The sequence below is a fragment of the Tachypleus tridentatus genome, unplaced genomic scaffold (assembly GCF_004210375.1).
Source record: "Tachypleus tridentatus isolate NWPU-2018 unplaced genomic scaffold, ASM421037v1 Hic_cluster_2, whole genome shotgun sequence".
Classification (NCBI taxonomy): domain Eukaryota; kingdom Metazoa; phylum Arthropoda; class Merostomata; order Xiphosura; family Limulidae; genus Tachypleus; species Tachypleus tridentatus.
The window spans coordinates 17,691,380-17,713,735 of NW_027467782.1; the positions used below are offsets into that span (position 1 = coordinate 17,691,380).

The window sequence follows — 22,356 nt, forward strand, 5'->3', positions numbered from 1 at the left end:
CGCGGGTTCGCGCCCGCGTCGCGCTACAACATGCTCGCCCTCCCAGCCGTGGGGGTGTATAATGTGACGGTCAATCCCACTATTCGTTGGTAACGAGTAGCCCAAGTGGCGGTGGGTGGTGATGACTAGCTGCCTTCCCTCTAGTCTTACACTGCTAAATTAGGGACGGCTAGCACAGATAGCCCTCGAGTAGCTTTGTGCGAAATTCAAAAACAAACAAACAAAAAAAACAAAACACTGAAAAATAATTAATTTTTAGGTAAGTCATGGACATTCACAGTATTCCATATAGCATATTGTGGTTCAAACTGCTCAGTCGATTTTGTTGTAGTTTTGTGTAACAATAACATGAATAAAAAATAATACAATTAAGTAGGCAAATTTTAATTTTGTCTCAACAATCATGAAATCATGTATTTTGCTTATTATCAATCTTTTGGTGGTCCAATCTATTTACAAGAAAGGTTTTCAGTGGTGTTTCAAGAATGAGTCTACTTTTAAAGGTTTTTTTACCCAAATGATTAGAGATCACTAAAAGGCTTAATAGAGATATCCTAGTACCATAGGTGGTACTGTTTTAGAGTGAGGCTGCATTCTTAAATTAAGATGATTTTTATAACTTCATGGTCATTTATTTTTGGTTCTATGTTTAAAGTAAAATTTTTTTTAAAAGATGCACTTTGTAAACTTGGGAGGAATTTTTATTATTTTCACTGAATCCAGTTTCCAATTTTCTGCAATATAGCATTCTAGACAGTTATTTCTCATAATTATGTCTTCACAGAGAGGTGTACTGTATTTGAAGATAGCTGGTATGAGTATTAAAACTTTCATTAAAATAAATTAGAGAACAATGTTTCAACCTTCTTAGGTCTCTTTAATCTTCAGGATAACAAAAAGAGTTTTAATACCCATACTAGCCATCTTAAGATACATTTTTACTTCACATGGGTTCCTCATCATCATGAGAGAGATATAGTTTTTCTGTTGTTTCATTATCTTCCAAACCCTTTTCAGTCGACTGCCATACCTACATATCTTGGCAGATTATCTTGAAACTTGGTAGGGTCATTACCAAGGTCCAATATGACCAGGCAGTATTTTCATCTCATTTATTTAGGCTTTTTTAAGGGGTCAAATGTCAAACAACCCAAAAATATATATTTTGGACTCTTGTGTGGTTATACTTACAGCAGTGTAGAAGACAACTGGCACAAATGTAAGTATAATGTGAGCTTAATTAATACAATGACAAACAAAAATAGCTAGATTTGCCCATTTCGAATCTTTTTTTTGGGGGGGGGGTAAGAGATCCAAAACAGCATAATTTAGAGATATTTGTTGATCATTTACTCAGCCATATTTTGACCAACTTACATGGTATCTGGTACAAAGATATTTTTGTACAGATTCCAAACATTGACAAACAAAAAATTGTGAAATTGTCCATTTTTAGTAATTATAAAATGGGTTAAGATGCCACAAGAAAGCATAACTTTAGAGTTGTTTGATCAGTCGCAGGTTTCATGGGTTTTGTTTTATCATATCCCACAGAACAATTTGCTGCCTAGAAAATCTAGGTAAAGACTTAGTGAACCACTCTGTAAAAGGACAACCAACCTCCATATGTGTAAAGAAATCTGGGCTTTAACTGCCAGACTCCAGTTATAGTTTGCTACAGCAAAGTGTTTTTTTTTTAAGTTCCTTAAAACTATTTTAAATTTAAGTATATATCTGTGTTACAGTAGGTCTTGATGCAGTGATTCTTTATAGACTTATCAGGATTATGTTTTTATTCTTCAGGTTACAGTAGCTCTTTCTTTACAGATCTAACATATATTTTTATTCTTCAGGTTACAGTAGCTCTTTCTTTACAGACCAAACATATGTTTTTATTCTTCAGGTTACAGTAGCTCTTTCTTTACAGACCTAACATATGTTTTTATTCTTTAGTTTACAGTAGCTCTTTCTGTATAGATTTAACTGACTTTTTATTCTTCAGGTTACAGTAGCTATTTCTTTACTGGCTTAACAAATTATGTTTTGTTCTTTAGGTTACAGTAGCTCTTTCTTTACTGGCTTAACAAATTATGTTTTGTTCTTTAGGTTACAATAGCTCTTTCTTTACTGGTTTAACAAATTATGTTTTGTTCTTTAGGTTACAGTAGCTCTTGTTGCTGCAATTTTTTACAGAATATCCATTCAAACTGTTCTGTACTTCACATTGAGTGACAATCAGACACTTACCAGCATGGTATCTCTCACTACCTCAGTCACAGCTGCACTGTTGAACCTTGTGTGCATCATGACCTTTAACCTGATAGATCACTTAAATAAGAAAAATTAGGGATATGAAATTCAGCTATTTCTAGTTGTGTAAAAATGTACTTTTTATGGCTTTATTCAAGACGATATGGATCAAATACCTGCTTATAGTGGCATGTATATATAAGTGTGTGTTCATATGGATGTATCAAGTACCTGTTTATAGTGGTATGTGTGTATATATATATATGGACAATGTATATATATAAATACATATGTAACAAGTACCTGTTTATAGTGTATGTGTGTATATATATATATTTATAGTGGAATGTAAGCATATTAGTTTTATTGTTTATTTTTTACTTTGATTTCTTAATGACTAAAAGGAAATGTTATGTGTTTTTTCGTGTAATTTTTAAGGTTGTTTCTTGTTTTCTGTTCAGCTGTAAATAATGTAAGGGTTTTTTTCATGTTTGTATTTTCAAGAATGAAATTAATATAGCTTGGAATTTTTTTTATGAATGCACCAAAATAATCATAAGAAAATCTTTATACTTTGCGTGCCAGAGAAATTATTAAAATAATGACAAAACCTCAGTATTTAAGTTCAGATGCAAGTAACACTACTATATATTTGTTTTGTAAGATTTTCAGTAATACTTTTCAGTTTTGGCCACTTCAGCCATGGAAGCATTATTATATGACAGTCAATCCCCACTATTCATTGGTAAAAGAGTAGCCTCAGGTGTGGCTGTGAATGGTGATAACTGCCTTCCCTCTAGTCTTACACTGCTAAATTAAGGACTTCTAGTCCAGATAGCCTTTGTGTAGCTTTGTGCAAACTTCAGAACAAAGTAAACCAAATAACCTTTCAATTTCTTTTTTATGATCACACCCCTCATCTTTGAATTGTCAAATACCAGGCACAGGAATTAGTGCATGTTAATTATGTATTTGTTCTTTTACCTTTGGGCTGGGCATGTATGTAAATTTGGATTAGAAAAACTTGATTTAAACACCAAATATTACAAGCCAGAGTAAAAAAAAATCAAAAGAGAATGAACACTGAACCAGGGATAAAATTACCATATTCATAACACACTGATATCTGACACATTTTGGTATTATTTTATTATTTGTATGTTAGGCCTAGTGGTCAGTGTGCTGAACTCTGAATCTGGGTGTTTGTGGTTCTAATTCTGTTGCAGCAAAAATGCCCTTCAACCTTGGGATTATGGAAATGTTGTAAAAGTGATTGTCAAATCCTGCTATTTGATTAAAGTAAGCCAAGAATTGGCAATAGGTGCCATTTCATAGTCTTATCAGTTTAAAGTTAGGGATGGCTAGTGTAGATGTTCTTTCTGAAACAACTGACTAACTATTAACCTTTTCTAGATTTATAGAAGAATAGCCACCTTCCTTACTGAATTGGGTAAGTTTTACCTGTTTCTAATTTTGGCAATTCCAAATGAACATAGGATATTTTGTTCATCATATAGAATAACAAAATTTAACCAGAATCTGTCTGCAAAAGTTTTTATCCCTATTTATTTTAGTGCCAGATAAATACCATTATAGTCATCCAAAGTTTATCAGAATAATTTATACATCTTGAAAAAACATATACATTTTATTGGTGAATGAATACAAATTATGCACATTTTTCGAAACAGAACTTATTTCTTTAAAAAATTAATTTATGCCACATTATGCATGTTATCCAAATTTTTAATTAACTTTTTTGTTTGTACAGAATTTATTAAAATAATATAAGAAAGTAATTATGTATAAGTATATTAAACATCACTAAGAGCACACTTTCATATCACTTTACCAGTCTTAGTTTTATTATTGTTCAAATCTGAGTGTTTTGTTAAATAAACTTATGGATCAGTGTGAAACACAGTAAAGTATATTTAGTTGTAATACCATATAGTGTTGTGATCAAAGTAGTGAAAACTGTTCACACTGCTAACACATATATACAGAAATACATGAAAAATTGTTTGGTATATAAATACACTTATGATAGTTGGATGGTTATTTGTAACTTTTTAATTTGGTATTGTGTATTTGATTTAGTGACAGCTCATGGTGAAGAAGAGTAAATATCATATACAGTGTACAGGGTAAAATATCATATACAGTGTGCAGGGATAAAATATCACATACAGTGTGCAGGGATAAAATATCACATACAGTGTGCAGGGATAAAATATCATATACAGTGTACAGGGATACTGAAAAGGAAAACTTGTAAATATGTATTTCAGATGCTCTAAAGGGAATGCAAGCACAATATGCAAACAGTGCCATGGATATAGTATTTTTAGTTTTTACATAAACATTAACATGTTAATATGTAACTCAGATTGCCATCTTCAATTTTACCATCCTTTCTTGATTAGAAATACTTTTGCAGTGTATTTGATATTTAGCATACAACAGACTTGTACATTTTACTAACAGCTTGCAACATCTTGTGTAGATATACATAATAAATTCAGAAATATAGTGAACATTACATCTGTAATATGGCATTCGTCCAATAAACCGACCCCATGCATTTTATGTTAAGGATATATGTGTATTTTAACATAATTTTTTATAACTTCAACACTTGTGTATGAAGGCTACTAATAAAACAAATTTTAAAATATGGAATTCCATTTTGAAATAAAAATATGAGATAAAATCATGTTAAAATTAATAATAAAACATCTCATTAATGCAGCCAGTTTTTGTAGAGATATTACATAAATTGGCTTTACTACTGCATGTTATATATTTTAAAATTGTCAAAGAGTACTAAAAATGTGTACAAAAACTACCATAAAAAGAAATTTCCATTGTAAAACTAGAATTTAAAGCTTTTTTTTTCTGTTACAATATGGAATGAAGTTGATCGTTTTGATTTAAAGATTAACATGTGTTTCCTAATGATTTGAGAAATAGTTAGTGTTTGCTAATTTTATGGAAACCAGTGTATCTAGACCACAAGTGTCTTGATCAAGAGTCATTGGTATCCTACTTCTGACAACAACAACAACAAAAATGGTGGAAGCTAAGATAAGGCTTAACATTTATTTAGATCATGGACAAATTAAAAAGAATATGGAAAATTCGTCTTCAGTTCCTATGATTTGTATTTTATTATGACTTCCTCTCCTTCAATACAAAAATATTTGGCCATAGTATTTCTAATTGTTCAAAACTACATTGCAGAAATCTCTCTGCTCCGTGTGACAGTAGCAGAGTAACTTGAAAGCTGGACCTGAACCAGACTTAGAAAGTTTGATATTTATAACTAAGGAAAATAATGAATTTTGTAAATAAGAAATAATTCACTTTCAGACAGCAAGATATTTATACACTAAAGATTTGATTTGAAGAATAGAACTTAATGTTTCACCTAAGAGCTCTAAAAACCTCTGACATGAAATGACAAGTTTAATAGTATTATCAATTGGTTGTCATTAGTGTTAAGGTAGTTTATCAAACATTTTTTATTTATGTCAACCTTTTTCTGTATGTTAATATTCTTTTTGTAAAATAGTTAATACTGTTATGAAATATTGTATATAGAAATACATCGCACTCAGACTGAACATGAAAATAGTTTGACTTTGAAGATGTACCTTTTGTAAAATAGTTAATACTGTTCTGAAATATTGTATATAGAAATACATCACACTCAGACTGAACATGAAAATAGTTTGACTTTGAAGATGTACCTTTTGTAAAATAGTTAATACTGTTCTGAAATATTGGATATAGAAATACATCACACTCAGACTGAACATGAAAATAGTTTGACTTTGAAGATGTACCTTTTGTAAAATAGTTAATACTGTTCTGAAATATTGTATATAGAAATACATCACACTCAGACTGAACATAAAAATAGTTTGACTTTGAAGATGTACCTTTTGTAAAATAGTTAATACTGTTCTGAAATATTGTATATAGAAATACATCACACTCAGACTGAACATTACTTTTGTTGGTTTTTAGTTTCTAATACAAAGATATCATTACAATTCATATGCAAGAAAAATATGTCTTAAGCAATAATAAAAACAAACTTGTAACACCATAAAAAAAAGAGTGTTCTCTTTCAAATTCTGATTCCAGGTAAGTAATCAAATATTGAAGCACATTATTCTTTGTTCATTTTATAAATAAACTTAGCATTATGAGAGGCTCTTTATTTATAAATATTGCACATAATATTAATGTATAAGCTGAATAATATAATTTATTGATGTACCAGTCCAAATATTAAAAGTTTTCATTTTAAATAAAATAAATAAAGTCTGTACAGGTTCTGTATGTGTCATGAAATTTGTGGAAAGTCAAGAAAAAATGTTTTATAGAACTTGAAAAATTAGAGAATTTTTATGAATTTCAAATAGTGGACAAGCTTCTTTCAGAAAGTGCATGTTGTATAATTATAGCATACGATCGTGTGACATTTCCTGAAGTCTGAGTGTTATACTTAACACTCAGTGTTTTGTAGTTATGTAGCAGTGGGTAGTTGAGACTGTTGTAGTGTGGAAATTAGTTTCTTATAGATGTTTATTTGTTGTTGTTATTCTTTTAATTGTGATTGTAAAATATAATGTGAAATGATTTTGTGTTGTTTTCCAAGTTATTCAATCAACTGATCAAAACAGGCTACTTTTATATAGTTGACATATTGTGTAACAAGGCTTATTTTACAAATTATAATTATCCAGCCACTTTACAGTTTTGGTCGAAGTTAGTCCCAGCCCTTAGATGGTAATCAGTTGTTTTGATGAAACATTTTCCTAAATGGCACATATTTACTTGGTGAACTTTGCTGATTGGCACTTAAGGTCTAGTGCAGCATAACAGAAGATGCTGGAAATGAATTTTCAGATGATCCCTTAACCTCTAAACAATGTATTGGTTAGCACGTAATAACTAGATGAGAAAAAAAACAAACTTACATGTTATTTTGACAAAACTAAAATGTTTTTTTCCATTGATTGTGTTTACAGTTAATTAAATGATCATGGAAAATTTAATAACTTATTGAAATGCCATAGAATTCTTTATTTTTCAAAATGTCCTAAACTTGTACTTCTTCCCCCAATGACACAGCAGTATGTCTACAAACTTACATTGCTAGAAACTAGGTTTTGATACTGGTGGTGGGCAGAGCACAGATAACCCATTGTGTATTTTGATACTGGTGGTGGGCAGAACACAGATAACCCATTGTGTCTTTTGATACTGGTGGTGGGCAGAACACAGATAACCCAATGTGTATTTTGATACTTGTGGTGGGCAGAGCACAGATAACCCATTGTGTATTTTGATACTGGTGGTGGGCAGAACACAGATAACCCATTGTGTCTTTTGATACTGGTGGTGGGCAGAACACAGATAACCCAATGTGTATTTTGATACTTGTGGTGGGCAGAGCACATATAACCCATTGTGTATTTTGATACTGGTGGTGGGCAGAGCACAGATAACCCATTGTGTATTTTGATACTGGTGGTGGGCAAAGCACAGATAACTCAATGTGTAGCTTTGTGCTTAATTTCCCACAAACTCGTGATTTTACTTTTGAAATTTTGAGAGACATAAAAATGAAAAAGGACAATCAAGTAATTGTCAATAGTTCATCAATACAGAATTGACTTTTTTATATTTCATTTTTATCTTTAAGTTACATGTGAAGACTGCTCTTTATGTTAAAATTTATTTTTTGATGCAATAGGTTTATTGGGTATCCAGGACATTACAATTCATTGTTTGGATATCGACAAGAGGAAGTATGTATAACATTGTCATTTTTTTTGTTATATAAAAGTTCAGCTGTTAAAATGTTCTTTAAAATGTTTTTTTTGTACACAGTTTATTCATAGTACTGTATAATAATTCCATAACATACTTAACATCTGTTGACACTGTAGCTATTTCTCAATCTCCAGTGTCATTAGCTGCCGGATTCAGTGATTCTTTGAAGACATTGTGTCAGCTGGTATGTGGAATACTTCTGTTACTTTCCTATCTTGTTGTTTACATGATCTTGCCAATTCCTCTTCTGATGGTTTTCTACTACTTCCTGTAGATTTGTTTACCACATCTCCTAGGCTTTTACCAGAAATGAGTATTTTCCTCAGTCATATACTCTTTTATTTCCAGGGTCCTTTTATTTTTCATGGTATACCATTCTGGGGTGAGTGCTTCTGAGGCAGGAATGCTTTCTTTTTTCAACTTCATACTAGCAACTACTTTTACTATAATTACCACCAGTATGCAAAAGGTACTGTCAAAATGAGGTGTCCTGTAAGATCATTTAGACACCTACCAGATGATATTATGGATTGGCACTGGTGAACATTCGTGAATACAGCTAATCTTGCTGTTCTTCATGTTGAACAAACTGTGATTGATTTGAATAAAATGTAGGGAACTTGATTCACCTACTGCACAGTTTCCAGAGCTCTGTTTTCCCAAGACATTTTAGCACCCCAGGCTGTATGAGTAGAGCTTGAGAATCTGTGGTAGACAAGAGGCTTTTCAACCAAAGTTTTTGAGTGTGTTCAACCACTCTTGGAGAAGAGGGCAAAGTGAGGGGTCCTTCTTCTAGGGTTCTTGGATGTTTTTTTCATATTTCAGTAAGAGTGGCTCCAGCCTTCCTGGGAGCCTACTCATAATTTTGGTTCATATTTTGCATACAGTTATCTCGTTGGGGAGTGCAAAACCCTTCTCTTTGATCAGTGCCAATTTCAGTTATCATTCATGGAAGTTGGTTCAATATATCGTAATTCTGAAACCAAAGCAGTTCCATCCTAAGTCCTTGGTTGAGTGCAGGTTCCACATAATTCCAGGGTTAAGTAGAATACACCTTACCTACATGGTTAGGGACTGAGAATGAATGTTCATAATTCCAAACCAGATGAATTCTGTTCCTTTGTTGAGAATGGCATATGGGATCCCATCATTCCGAGCCTCAGGTGTTACCTTTTGGACTCATTCAGGTGGAGAAGAGAATCTGTCCACTTAAATGTTGCTTACTTTCTTGTTGTTATTCTGATGGTGCCAAATGCAACATTTTGTAGTCACAGTATATATATATATATATACACACACACACACACATATAATATTGTGGTCTAATAGCCATAGCCAGCAACATAGGATATAGGTACTACAACTCCTTAATTCAAACCCTGAGTCATAGAATCTCAGCTGTCTGGTCAGGGGTGGCCTACCTGATGATTACTCATATTCTGTTCTGCCTTTGATAGAGGAACTAAGCTCCAAGTGAAGAGCATATCTATTTGGGAGGTAGGGTGTAATTTCCACACTCTTGTACCATTTTTCTCTTAGTACATTCCTGTTCTGTATAAATGCTTTGTGTGTGGATCATGTCTGCACTGCCCCCTACACTTTTATCAATGTGAGATTCTAGCTATAGTGTTGATGGATGGTAAGTATTATTGGAAACCATTTTCATTTTAAGAAAAATGTTAACTTTAGATAACTTTATAAAATAAGGATTCTAGAGACTTCTAATTTCCCAGTAATCTTGTAATTTGTAAGAAACTAAATCTGGAATGTAATTACCACTTTTCTGTTCTTTAAGTCATAATAAATAACATGTTGCTGTTTTCTTTGTTTGCACTTTTATTTTTTATAAAATCCTACTTTTTTTATTTACTTTTGCACTACCAAAATAATTAAGACAATTTGTCATTTTCAGACTTTCATTTATATTTCCTGGTAATATTGAAACATGAATGTTGTAAAGTATCTTTAAAGTTGATATAGTCATGTGAAGAATGTATGCAAAAATGGTGTCAGTTAGCCAAAATGGCCATTAACTTAATTAACTTCTAAATACCTAAGGATATTATGATTTAAGAATTTAAATAAGTTAAAAAGTAACTGAAACATTGAAGGGAATATTTTACTAATAATTGTGTTGTTTGTTCTTAGTTTAAGTTGAAATTTGCAAATAGGATTTGATTTTATACTGTATCTATAAAACTAAATGTGTTCTATAATTAAGCACTTTAGTGATTTTCTTTTCCAATGTTCTTTTTTAAGTTGTCTCTCAAACATATTCATAAGAATTTTTGGTTTTTGAAATTTTCTCCCAGGAGATTATAAGTATTCAACATTGTCACTATGTTGTAGAAATGACACTAAACATAAAGCATTGTAAAACTATCTCCAATTTGCACATCTAAAACAGTGTTGCTAATACTTGTGTTTAGGCCTGAGTATCATTAGGACACCTGCATTGTTTTATTGCTACTAACAGTAGTAGAGATCTAGGCTTAGATAAGATCCAAGGTCAGTAATAATTATTTATACACACACAAATGTAGATTAGATTAGAAAGTAACATACCTAAATTACTTGTTCTAATAAGCTACATTTTAATACATGTATATAAGCTCCCACATGACCTTACTGACCTGCACTGTTTGAGGTAATCTACTTAACACAGACAACATTGATCAATGACCTACTTTATCAATATGTATATGCTCTATCTGAAATCTGGTTAAACAATGTTTTGCTCAATAACATAATAGCAATCAACCAAATAACTATAAGAAGTCCTGTATTTACACTGGTATTTTAGACCTGTAGTCATGGTAAAAAACATGAAATCTTGATTTTTATTCCAAGTACACTTCCTCTTGGAAAAAATAGCATTAATAATCTTTACTCCATAGACATCTTTTTCTGTGCATGTAACTCAAGGTTTTAGTGAGTTACATTTAAAGTTGATTAAACTATTTTATTTTTATGATATACTAATAAATATACATAGCTCATAATCCATATTTTAATAGCACACAAGTTTAAAGATTTTACTTTCAGAAGGAAATATTTAAAATAGAAAAACTAGAATTTTCTAGTCTAAGAATTGCAACATTTTCTCTCTAAGCCTTTTTTTCTTTAATTTATTTATCACCCCACCAAGAAGTAAAAAATGAAATTTAAAGTAAATCACTTATTATGATATAATTTCACTTAGGCATACTATAATTTTTCATAGCCTTTGATATTACTTGGTTCCAGAGACATGAAATCAAATCCATCTTGCCACACCCACCTGTGACGTCCTCTTTATTAGAAATTACCAATAAGTGTTTGAGCCACTCAATACGGTGTTACTTAAAAACCAATAGAAATCCATGGTTTTCATCTGTCAGATGATTTATAGTATTGCAATGTTTCCTGTAAATATAATTCCATATTTTGCTTTCAATTCAACCTTGATTGCCATGGGAAATGCAATGTGTAAAATAGTTTAGTTTAGTTAGGTTAGATTAAGTAAAATAAGTACTACTCTTACTACTAATGATAATAGGCCTGGCATGGCCAGGTGGGTTAAGGCATTCGACTCGTAATCTGAGGGTTGCAAGTTTGATTCCCTGTCACACCAAACATGCTCACCCTTTCAGCTGTTGGGACGTTATAATGTGACAGTCAATCCCACTATTCATTGGTAAAAGAGTAGCCCAAGAGTTGGCAGTGGATGGTGATGACTAGCTTCCTTCCCTCTTGTCTTGCACTGCTAAATTAGGGACAGCTCGTGCAGATAGCCCATGTGTAGCTTTGCTCGAAATTCTAAACAAAAATAAACATAAAAAAAGGTAGTATTGTGATGCAAAAAACTGAAATAATAGTGTAAACAAAATTTTTAAAAAATACCAAAAGCACACAAACAAACAAAAAACTAATAATAATATTTTTAAAAATGTTCATGAGTAGCTTGTGCATAATGGAATTCAAAAGCATAACAAGAGCTGCATATTTGTCACATGATTTACCACTTATTAAGGCATGAATAGTAATTAGTCAGGGGTTATTAAGGCAATAAAACAATAAAATTTAACAATGTGTATACATACACACTATTATGATCATAAAACTATTTAGTATAAACATTAGTAGTTTAATATCATAATTTGAAGTCCTGTTTCTTTACTGTTTCAGGAGTTACACCAGTAACAAGGCTTCAGGTTTAGATTTAGATACACAAAAAAAAAGTTTGTAATTCTTTAGATTAAAAAAAAAGTATTTTTAATCTAAACATGGAAATGAACACTCGGACTAGTATACAGAAATTCTCTATTTATACATTTATACATATGTAAGTATTCATAGATACATTTTTAGTAAAAATACTCCATTAAAAAATATTATCTTTGGTGTGCAAAAAACTTGTGTTTACTTAAAGCCTGTCAAAATGATATGAATACATTGTAATACTATAACAAGCACAGAATAATTATTAGGTCAGTTCCTGGGATTTAGCCTGTCGTGAGAAAGTTAAACGATGAAGAATCAATCAAAGTTTTTCATGTCAGTCACACACATTCTTTAACGTTTTAGGTTTGAAACATTATTTTTTTGGACCATTTGGTTCTGGACAAGTTATTAGTGCTCTCGCTCACTAACTTATACCTGATTGTACTTTTCAGTCTTGTGCCCTTTCTGAGATATTTTATAAAGTGATATAAGAGTAATTTTGAAACTGTTTTTCTACATTTCCTTCTAGTGTAGAACAGGAGGGTGTTTGTTTGAACTCTCTTTACAGTTAGCTATAATTGTGGAAGGGAAGCAGTTCGTTAACACCGTGGTGGAAGTGGGTGTTCTGTAAGTTTTTTTAGTTAAAATAGATATTTATTGTAATAATTTCATGTAAGAACATTTTCTATGACAGTTGGCTCATTCTGAGACTTAAGAACTGTGCTGTAGTTTTTTTTTTGAAAAGTGATTTTGATGTTTTCAAGATTCATAGTTTATTAATGTTCAGTCAAACATGTAGTAAGTCATGTTTCGTCTGATGAGGTATAATTTGGCATTAGCACTCCCAAGTAAATACAGTACTAACTCTACTATTAGTAAACTTAATACAGTTTTACTACTGTTACCTTGTCGTTAAAACACTCAATTAATTACTTTAACTGATAGTAAAAGACTTAGGTCATCGAAAGACTTTCCAAACAGTTTCATGTTGTGCTTTACCAAACCTCTGTCATGTCTCTAATATTGATTGCTAGGTGATGAATTAGTGAAAAAAATTACCATAAATTATCATAAAAAAAAATGAAAAGCGATACGCCCAACATTTGTTTTGCTTGTTACACTTTCTATTTCCTCCTATAACATTTTTTTTCAATAATACTGTGAGATTCCTAATCTCAAAATCAATTTTAAAGTTTTAAAGATCCATTTTTATACAAACTAGTTAAATCCAGTTTCTGGAGTCCTCCGCAATAAGTTATCGTGTATTTGAATTATATCTAGTTACCTCAAACTTACCACTGCATCTTACCTCTTATCATCATGAATATGATAGTACCTTTGGATATCTTTGCATATGTTCACTAGTATAAATCCAACTTTTTACAATGCTCAGGCATGGCCACGTGGTTAAGGCACTCGACTCGTAATCCGAGGGTCTTGGGCTCAAATCCCCGTCACACCAAACATGTTCACCCTTTCAGCCATTATAATGTGGCTGTCAATCCCATCATTCGCTGGTAAAAGAGTAGCCCAAGGTGGTGATTACTATCTGTCTTCCGTTTAGTCTTACACTATTAAATTAGGGACACATGACCTTCGTGTAGCTTTGCGCGAAATTCAAAATAAACAAAAACTTCACACCTGCTTGTAGCGTTTTCAAGTAGTTATAGTAATAACTAGAAATTCTAAATTAGCCTAGAATTTAAGGGATGAAAGGTATCAAAATGTATATCAACACAATTATGGACTTCTATTCAATATAATTTGGTCAAAAAATTACAAAATAATATCGCAAAAGTCTATTGGAGGCAAGTAATAAAGTTAATGTATGAAGAAATTAATGTTAAAATAGCAAACTAAAGTTGCCATATCTGGCTGAACTTTATGTAGGTATACATGAGTTATAAAACAATAAAATCTATTGATCAGGAGAAGCTATGTTGCTACTAACTATTTGTTCAATAAGATATCAAAAACATATTTTTAATCTTAAGTATCAGATCTTTGTATTTTAACTCAGTTTTATACAAAAATATGCTGAAAAATTCATCTGCTTAAAACAGACCTAAATTTCAGAATAATGTAAATGTATCAATAATGTAAGTTGTTTAACACTAAAAATGTCACTTTGAGGTTGTTTTCAAGCTGAACATCTATTGTGATGGTTGTTAAATGATTTAATATAAAGTTCTAACAACAATTGGAACCCAGCTTCAAATCTCAAAGCTTATTTTAACATAACAAGTGTGAACGTGTAAAGATGTTAGATGTATGTTAATGTAAGTATTAATTATCTGGTGTTCAGATACAATAAACAAGTTAATATTTTCTCAAAATGTATTCCACAAAGATACTCATATCTACACACACTATGTTGTTTGTAAGTCTGTCTGTGAGATTTGCATGCAACTTCCTCCTTCCCAATCCTTATGGAAACAAGATGGCCAAAGAAGGTTTATTCTAAGACAACTGGTAGGAAGCCAAGTCTTGAATACAAGACCTTTTAGTCCATATATGGAACAGGCACAGCTGTGACAGCACCAAAGCACGTGGACTTGGCTGAGGTGTCAATGAGCTCATTCCCACAAGTACTGTCATGGCCAGTTATCCAAACAAAACTGTATGTTAGTGGAAGATGAAGAAGATGGGCCAGTTGTTGCTGTTTAATATTGACAAGAACAGGATGGAATTTAATGTGATTCCAGAGCTAGAATCACTGCAAATAGTACAATCATTGTACTATTTGTACTATTGTACTATGTCATCCAGGGCAAGGTAAATGGCATGCAACTTGGCAGCAAATAACAAAGCAAACACCGAGTCACAACAAACTCTGGCACAGTTCACAGAGTTGCCTAATTTTTGAACCATTTGTGTAAATTGAAATAGAAGAAAGGTTCAAAACATGGTCAGCAAATAGAAGACAGTACCTTCTAATCAGGAGTATCTACCATCCTCAGATGGCTCAAAGAAAGGTCACAGGTGTGAATGATAATAAGCCATGGTGGGATAATGCTGATCAGTGGAGATAGCAATATCATCCAATGACATGCCCAATTCAACCAACTGTCCCTGCATACAAAAGCCTAAAGGAAAAATGACAGACCATCTATTCAGAAAGAGCAAATGGTGGAGGTTAAGAACAGGTTTGTAGGATTTGGTGTACAAGCTTTGGACTGAATAAGTGAGAAAACCCCCATTCACCATCTGGGGCTTTGGCTCTGCATGGGGGTTTTCTCACTTTGAAGATGAGGTCCTGGCAGAATCATAAACTCATTGTCCAATTTGGATCAAATGCAAGCACCTTGAGCACAGAACATTGATCCACTCGCTTAGAGGTGGTAGAGAAGACACAAAAGATATTTAGTGCCCTTGTACACTTGACACATAGCTGTTTGATGTGATGAATGAAAGAAAGCTTACGGTGAAAAATAAACCCCAAGAATTTTGCCTTAAGGACCATGGGAAGAACAACATCACCAAGAGGGAGCTCAAGATCAAAGAAGACAGAAACAAGGTGTTCTCTCATTGTTGAAGTCTTCTGTGATCGTCAGTGTTTCAAGTCCAATCAGGTGGTCCAAGATGGTTGGTTGATTCGTTGGTTGATTTCATGTTTTATGGCACAAAGCAGCTAGGCTATCTGCGCCAAATGTCCGGTAAAAAGGTAAAAATAAATTAAATGTAGTAAAATGCATAAAAGGAAATGAAGGTAAAACAAAACAGCATTGAAAAATAGAAAAAACATAAAACCAGTGTTGACACCTAGTTTACAATGTTAAGAGAGAAAGCAGAGTAAAAGAAGTTGTAAGGGACTTTCTTTAGCATAATAGTAATGATCATAACCCACCAGGAAGACTAACTGGTAAGTACAAGAACCACGATCAGTCACCTGCAGTTGGCCTTTCCAGTCCTGGTTCCGGGTTATGTGTCATAAGAGTCATTATCAAAAGGTAAAGTAAAATAAAAGTTTTAAAAGACACATAGCAAAATCGTAATAATAATTAGCCAAATGTCTAGTAAAAAGGTAAACATAAAGTAAATGAAGTAAAATACATAAAAGGAAATGAAGGTAAAACCAAAACAGTAATTAAAACATAAAATGGCATAAAACCAATGTTGACATCCAGTCTACAAAGTTGTAAAGGACTTTCTGTAGCATAATGCTGATGATCATAACCCACAAGGAAGACCAACAGGTAAATACAAGAACCACCACCCAACAGGTAAGTACAAGAATCACCACCCGTTACCTGAAGTTGGTCTTTCCAGTCCTGGTTCCGGGTTATGTGTCATTATGGCCAGTACCAAAAGGTAAAGTTATAAAAGTGTTAAAGACATCTGTATACATTGGAATGGAAAGATTGTTCTAAAGATGTTCAGTAAACAAAAGGCGGTACTTCCAATTGGGTCACATTTGGGGACTGTAATGAGCCGCGGTGGGATGGGCTGACCAATGGATTCTGTAATGTTATCCAAGGACAGACTCAATTCATCCAATTGCGCCTGGATGCGAAGACCAAAAGGAGCAATGGCAGATCATGTGCTCTGAAAAAGTATGGCCCACTGAGGAAGGAAAACACATCCCACATTTTCAGTCAATGCAGCATTTTTTATTTAATTTGTTTTCAAGTTATAACAAACTAACACATGCATCATTTCTATGATTACTGATATTCCATTTCTGCCTTTACTTATGTATCGTTAGTGAAAGAAAATGGTATAACTTGCATAACTATCAAGGTTTCCCCATTTAAACCCATACAGTTCCCCTGAAGTATATAAACAAGCTTTTGATACATATAAATATCATAGGTCTCAAAATAAGACACTGATAAACTTAAATTATAATGGTTATTCTAATCAAATGTATACTTTATACCATACTCTTCTTACAAATTAAATTTTATTCACTTCTGGAACTCTTCCAACTAATACTACAAAAACTAATACAATAATTAAGTTTTATGCACAATGATACAAAAATATTAAAATGATGAACATCAACAGTATGAATAGTTAATACTAAATATTAAGCTATTTGTTAGACCTCAGGCATGAAGCAAGAACATCATAATTCATGGTTTAATTACAAGTACTAAACTAACAAAATTCAAATTATAAAACTATAGAAAAATGGCTCTGTAAATATTATAGACAATATATGTTGGTCTTGGAGGGTATATTTATTCCATAAATTGTTTTGTGTGAATCTAATATTAACTGATTATTTGTGAGACACTATTATCAGTACTATACAGTTAAACTACTTTGCTTGAAACTTAAAGTTATTAGGATACCAAACAATTCCACAACATTAAATGTGTGTTATAATGAAAGATTTTGTTACTTGACTTTGCACAATTGCCTTTTATAAGTTTGGAACTTCTGAGTCAAAAGTATTAAACTACTATCATGATAAAGTATCCAATTAATTGTATTTGTATCTATCACACTTCACAGCTCGTCAAATCACCATGCCACTGAATTATTATTAATATTACGTATTAACGTTATTCATTTACTCATATTATTGTTAATATAGTATCACCACCACTGGGATTCTTCACCAACCTAATTCAAATTATCTTAAGTCTTGGTGACCTTGCATGGCCAGGTCGGTTTAGGCATTTCGACTCGTAATCTGAGGGTCGCGGTATCGAATCCCCGTCGCACCAAACATGCTTGCCCATTTAGCCGTGGGGGCGTTATAAGGTTACGGTCAATCTCACTGTTCGTTGGTAAAGAAAGCCCATGTCTTACTGAATCACTATGTCAAGTTTGGTGCTCTTTTATCAATAAATGTGGAAACGTTTAATGAACAGATGCACACGTATAGTGACGTTTATTTAAATAGAAGATGAAGGTTCCAACTCACCCCTCAAGCCATCGTACGTCACCCTGTCAAGTATTTTGTTGATTGGTTACGAAATGAGGACACGTGGAAAGAAAAGTTATTCAATGATAGTTATTGTCGTTTATTGATAAAACAATGTATTACGTAGCAATAATTAAAAAGTAATGCTTAGATATGAAAATATGTACACATTTATGAAATATAGTTACTACATGACAAGTTAATGAACGATAGCAAGTAAAATAATGAGATTTTGAGAAATAAAATCTCAGGTAAAATAAGTGGAGCTTGATATTTTTCCATGTTTCCTGAAGGAATAAAGACTATACGTTTGAGTATTGGTGGAATCAGACACAGGATTCCAGTTGAAACGCTCTCCAAATGTAAACTAGGCAGTTCACTTACCACTCCAGCACGTGAACAACATTGGTATCTTCCTGAAGATAAGAAATATCAGTTTCAAGGATGTGGGACCATATTCCCTTTCTTTATTCATTATATAAAGACATTTCATTATTCCTGAAGACGATCACAGTATTAATACATTCATACAAGGAATTACATGTTATGAAACTGAACCAGCAGAAGTTCTTTTATCACCAAAGCTTCTTCAAGATCAAAAAGATCGTGAGGATGATTTCATCAGCTGCATTGATGAAACATTAGCGTTTCAGACGGAATTTACTGATCGTGGATATTTAATGACGATTCACAGCTCAAAGAAAAGTTTGATGGAAACTTTACCAAAAGTGAAACCAAAGGCTGACAAACAATTTAAACATCTTGGATGGAAGGTGTCCACGTGTTTTAAAAAGTATAAGTTTGTAAAGACAATATATAATTGCCTTCTGTTTCAATCTGTGTCAAAACTAGGATACACCATCACGTGTTCTTCTGAGTGGCGCAATAAATCAACTGAAAATCTCACTACCCAATGGTCACTTCATAGACAACGAACGCATCATCCGGGAAGAACAACCAAGGCCAAACATGACTACAATTAAAAATGCAGTTCATCGTATCATAAAGAGATTGAAATTTTGGAAAACATAAGAAGTATATTTTTAATTTGAATTAGACTTAGTAGTTACTACTTTCAACTTTATGTGTACTAATATTAACCAAATTAATAGTTTTTGCTCTTGTTATTTGAGAACAGTACAATTTCCATGACTACTTCCTTGAAGTTCATAGCTTTGTGTGGAAAATTTATTTTGATGTTAAAATCACTAATTGAATAAACGTTTAAAAACAAAATTATGTAAAATTTAAATAAAGAAACAGTTACGTAATTCTGCTATTCCTCATTCTATGTTGGTGTAATGTCTTTTTTTGTATCTGTAGCTCAAATAAAGATTCTTTTGAAAAAAACACGTGTGTGTGTGTGTTTCTTATAGTAAAGCCACATCGGCTATCTGCTGAGCCCACTCAAGGGAATCGAACCCTTGTCTTTTTCAGTAATATAGTGACGTACTGAAAAGGTATGTTTTAATAGATGATTCAGTTTTAGATTGTGAAAGTATGATTTATAATAAGTACAATAATACACATTGAAACTTACACAGATTATTTCTTTTCATTTGATCTACGGTATCGCTTTACAAATAGTAATAGTAACGATCTTACATGGAAACATCACAGTTTAGTGGGTACGTTTATTTAAATTATTTCTTAGTTATTCTTGGCGTTAGAAATTACTTTTCTGTCGTATCGAGATGTACACATTATTTTCTTTTATCAGCATAGAGCATTTAAATGCCTACTAAACAGCCATATCAAATACAAATATAAAGTCAAAGTGTTATTTAAGAGATGATTGGAGATTCTAGTTTTAGTTAAGTGAAACGTTAAAGCCATGAAATGTTAGCAGGTACTCTGTTTTCTTATGTTAAAATACTGCTTCCAAAGTCGAAGCACACTATGGAAATAAAACCCTTGTATTTAAATAAACAATAACTATTTTAGGTAAATTCTTTCTGACACAAATTTTAGGTTTATATTCACAGAAACATTTACTTTAAAAAAGTGTAATTACATTATTTTGAAAGTTACGTAAATGTTATCCTGCTATTCCTCATTCTATGTTGATGTAAAATAGTTGAGAGTTCTAGATTATGAGCTGTCTGAGAATATAAGATCAGAAAGTAAATATCGTTATCTTCCACGGTTTATGAGCCCTGTTCCTGGTTACCTATTTATAATAGATTTTGAGGAATTCAAAACTTTGTTGGTACGTTGACTGTTTAATATGAACTGAAGCAAAATTTCCAAGAATGGATTCAATTGCGTTTCACTTTTATCTTTTGTTTTATATTTAAGCATAAAGATCTATATGTGTGCTCTGCTCACCACAGGTATCAAAACCAGGGTTCTAGCAGTGTCAATACGCAGCACAACTATGTGTCGATAGTGGTCTTTATCTTTCATATGTTATACCTATTTTCATTGGTGCTGGTCTTGTTTGATGTTTCTAGCTCATAAAGAAGACTTTCTTCCAACAAAATTGTTAACGATTGGTCCTGTAGTAGTTAGTTGATTTGTTTGTTGTTAAGTAGAAACATATATACACAGGAGACTGTGTAGGATCTATGAACAGACATTTAGAACAACATTTTCATTTGTATATAATAGATAAATACTACACCAGAGAGTTAAAACATGTAAATACAAAAGTGGTCAAAACAGTTTAAAAATGGAGAACGTTATTGTACGTTAGTCAAATGAATTCTGTGACAAAAAAATATCAATGTTTGTTGAATGTGTTGACCACTGTAATTATTGAGCATATGAAACCCTTTTTTACAACGAGACTTTTAAAACCTCATGGTTTTTCGTGATGTCTACCAATTTACTCTAAAAAGAGGCATATTTTCAACGTTAAACCTAAGTTTCAGTTGAATAATTTCGAAACTTTCGTCGGGACAAATTTATTTAAGAAATAGTTTTGTTTAAATGAAAGTTAGTTTATTCATGAGTATTGATTTTGATATTCAGTGAAAGATTAATCTTACCGTTTATTAGGTAACTATAGTTGTTAAGTATTTCGTAGTATTATTGTATTGTGTTTAAAGTTTTTATGGACACAAGCCATTTCCCACATCTTTGGTAACGTCTTGGGCTCCACATTGACCACGAAGAAAAACTAGTTATCTACATGTCAGCCAAAGAGTTCGAAACACTGTCAAGAATCGACCTTAAAGAAGAGAATGATTTCTTGAAACATACAAAAAGGTTGAGAACCACTGCAATAACAGTTCTGTGAGCCACTTTTACTCACCAGCTCTCCTTTTCTCTGACATTAAAATTTATCCATCGCGTTACGGATTTACTATTATACATTTATTTAAGTTTAATAAACGTAACGTACATTTGTAAATGTGTATTGCGCATGTCCCAACTGTTTCTAAATATTTAGAAGATTTTCGAGCATAAGAATCAACAATGTATGACGTGTGTAATAATCAGTGATTGACAGTATTGTTGCCTACTGAACTTTTTAGAAGCTCGCCTAACGAGCTATAAAAGCTATCACAAGACGCGGGAAAAAATAGTATGTTGTTTGGTCGAGCATAAATCAACAATGTATGACGTGTGTAATAATCAGTGATTGACAGTATTGTTGTCTACCGAACTTTCTAGAAACTATGAGCTATAAAAAGCTATCGCAAAAACGCGGGAAAAAATAGTATGTTGATTGGTGGAGCATAAATCAACAATTGTTGTCTACCGAACTTTCTAGAAACTATGAGCTATAAAAGCTATCGCAAAAGCGCGGGAAAAAATAGTATGTTGTTTGGTCGCTAGAGTCAGTACACTATAAGCTTCGTAAGCTGTAATGTGATCAACGTCGTAAAACCACAGAATTGTACCAGGAATATTTATAGATTTCGAACATTACAATCCATTTAACATAAGTGAATTAACTTATGACGTTAGTATTTCTTAGAGGACATTAAATATCTTCGTCGGTAAAAGTTACCTTGTAAGTGGTGCAAAAACAGCTAAGAATAAAGGGCAAGTTAACTTGAGCAAGGTATAACAACATCAAGTCAGAATTAATTCGCTAATTGTGGACCTGGATCATCGATACAATATTCAATTCTGAACCAAAGAGAGACTAAATTATTTGTGAGTTTGTAAAATTTATATAAATAAATCATTTATTTGTGACAACCATTATCATAAATTGTAATGATGTT

The 22,356-nt window shown here is 32.3% G+C and overlaps 1 long non-coding RNA gene across 2 annotated transcripts; it reads left to right on the forward strand.

The window, feature by feature from the left end:
* Window positions 1-455: 455 nt before the first annotated feature.
* LOC143242844 (uncharacterized) lies at window positions 456-19,482 on the forward strand. 2 transcript variants are annotated; one of them, XR_013023332.1, is made up of 5 exons: window positions 456-1,219; window positions 2,159-3,700; window positions 8,021-8,075; window positions 12,833-12,930; window positions 18,472-19,482. It is a non-coding gene; the product is annotated as an uncharacterized LOC143242844 (long non-coding RNA). The 2 variants fall into 2 exon arrangements; XR_013023331.1 differs by having other exon boundaries at window positions 467-1,219; window positions 3,664-3,700.
* Window positions 19,483-22,356: the final 2,874 nt, after the last annotated feature.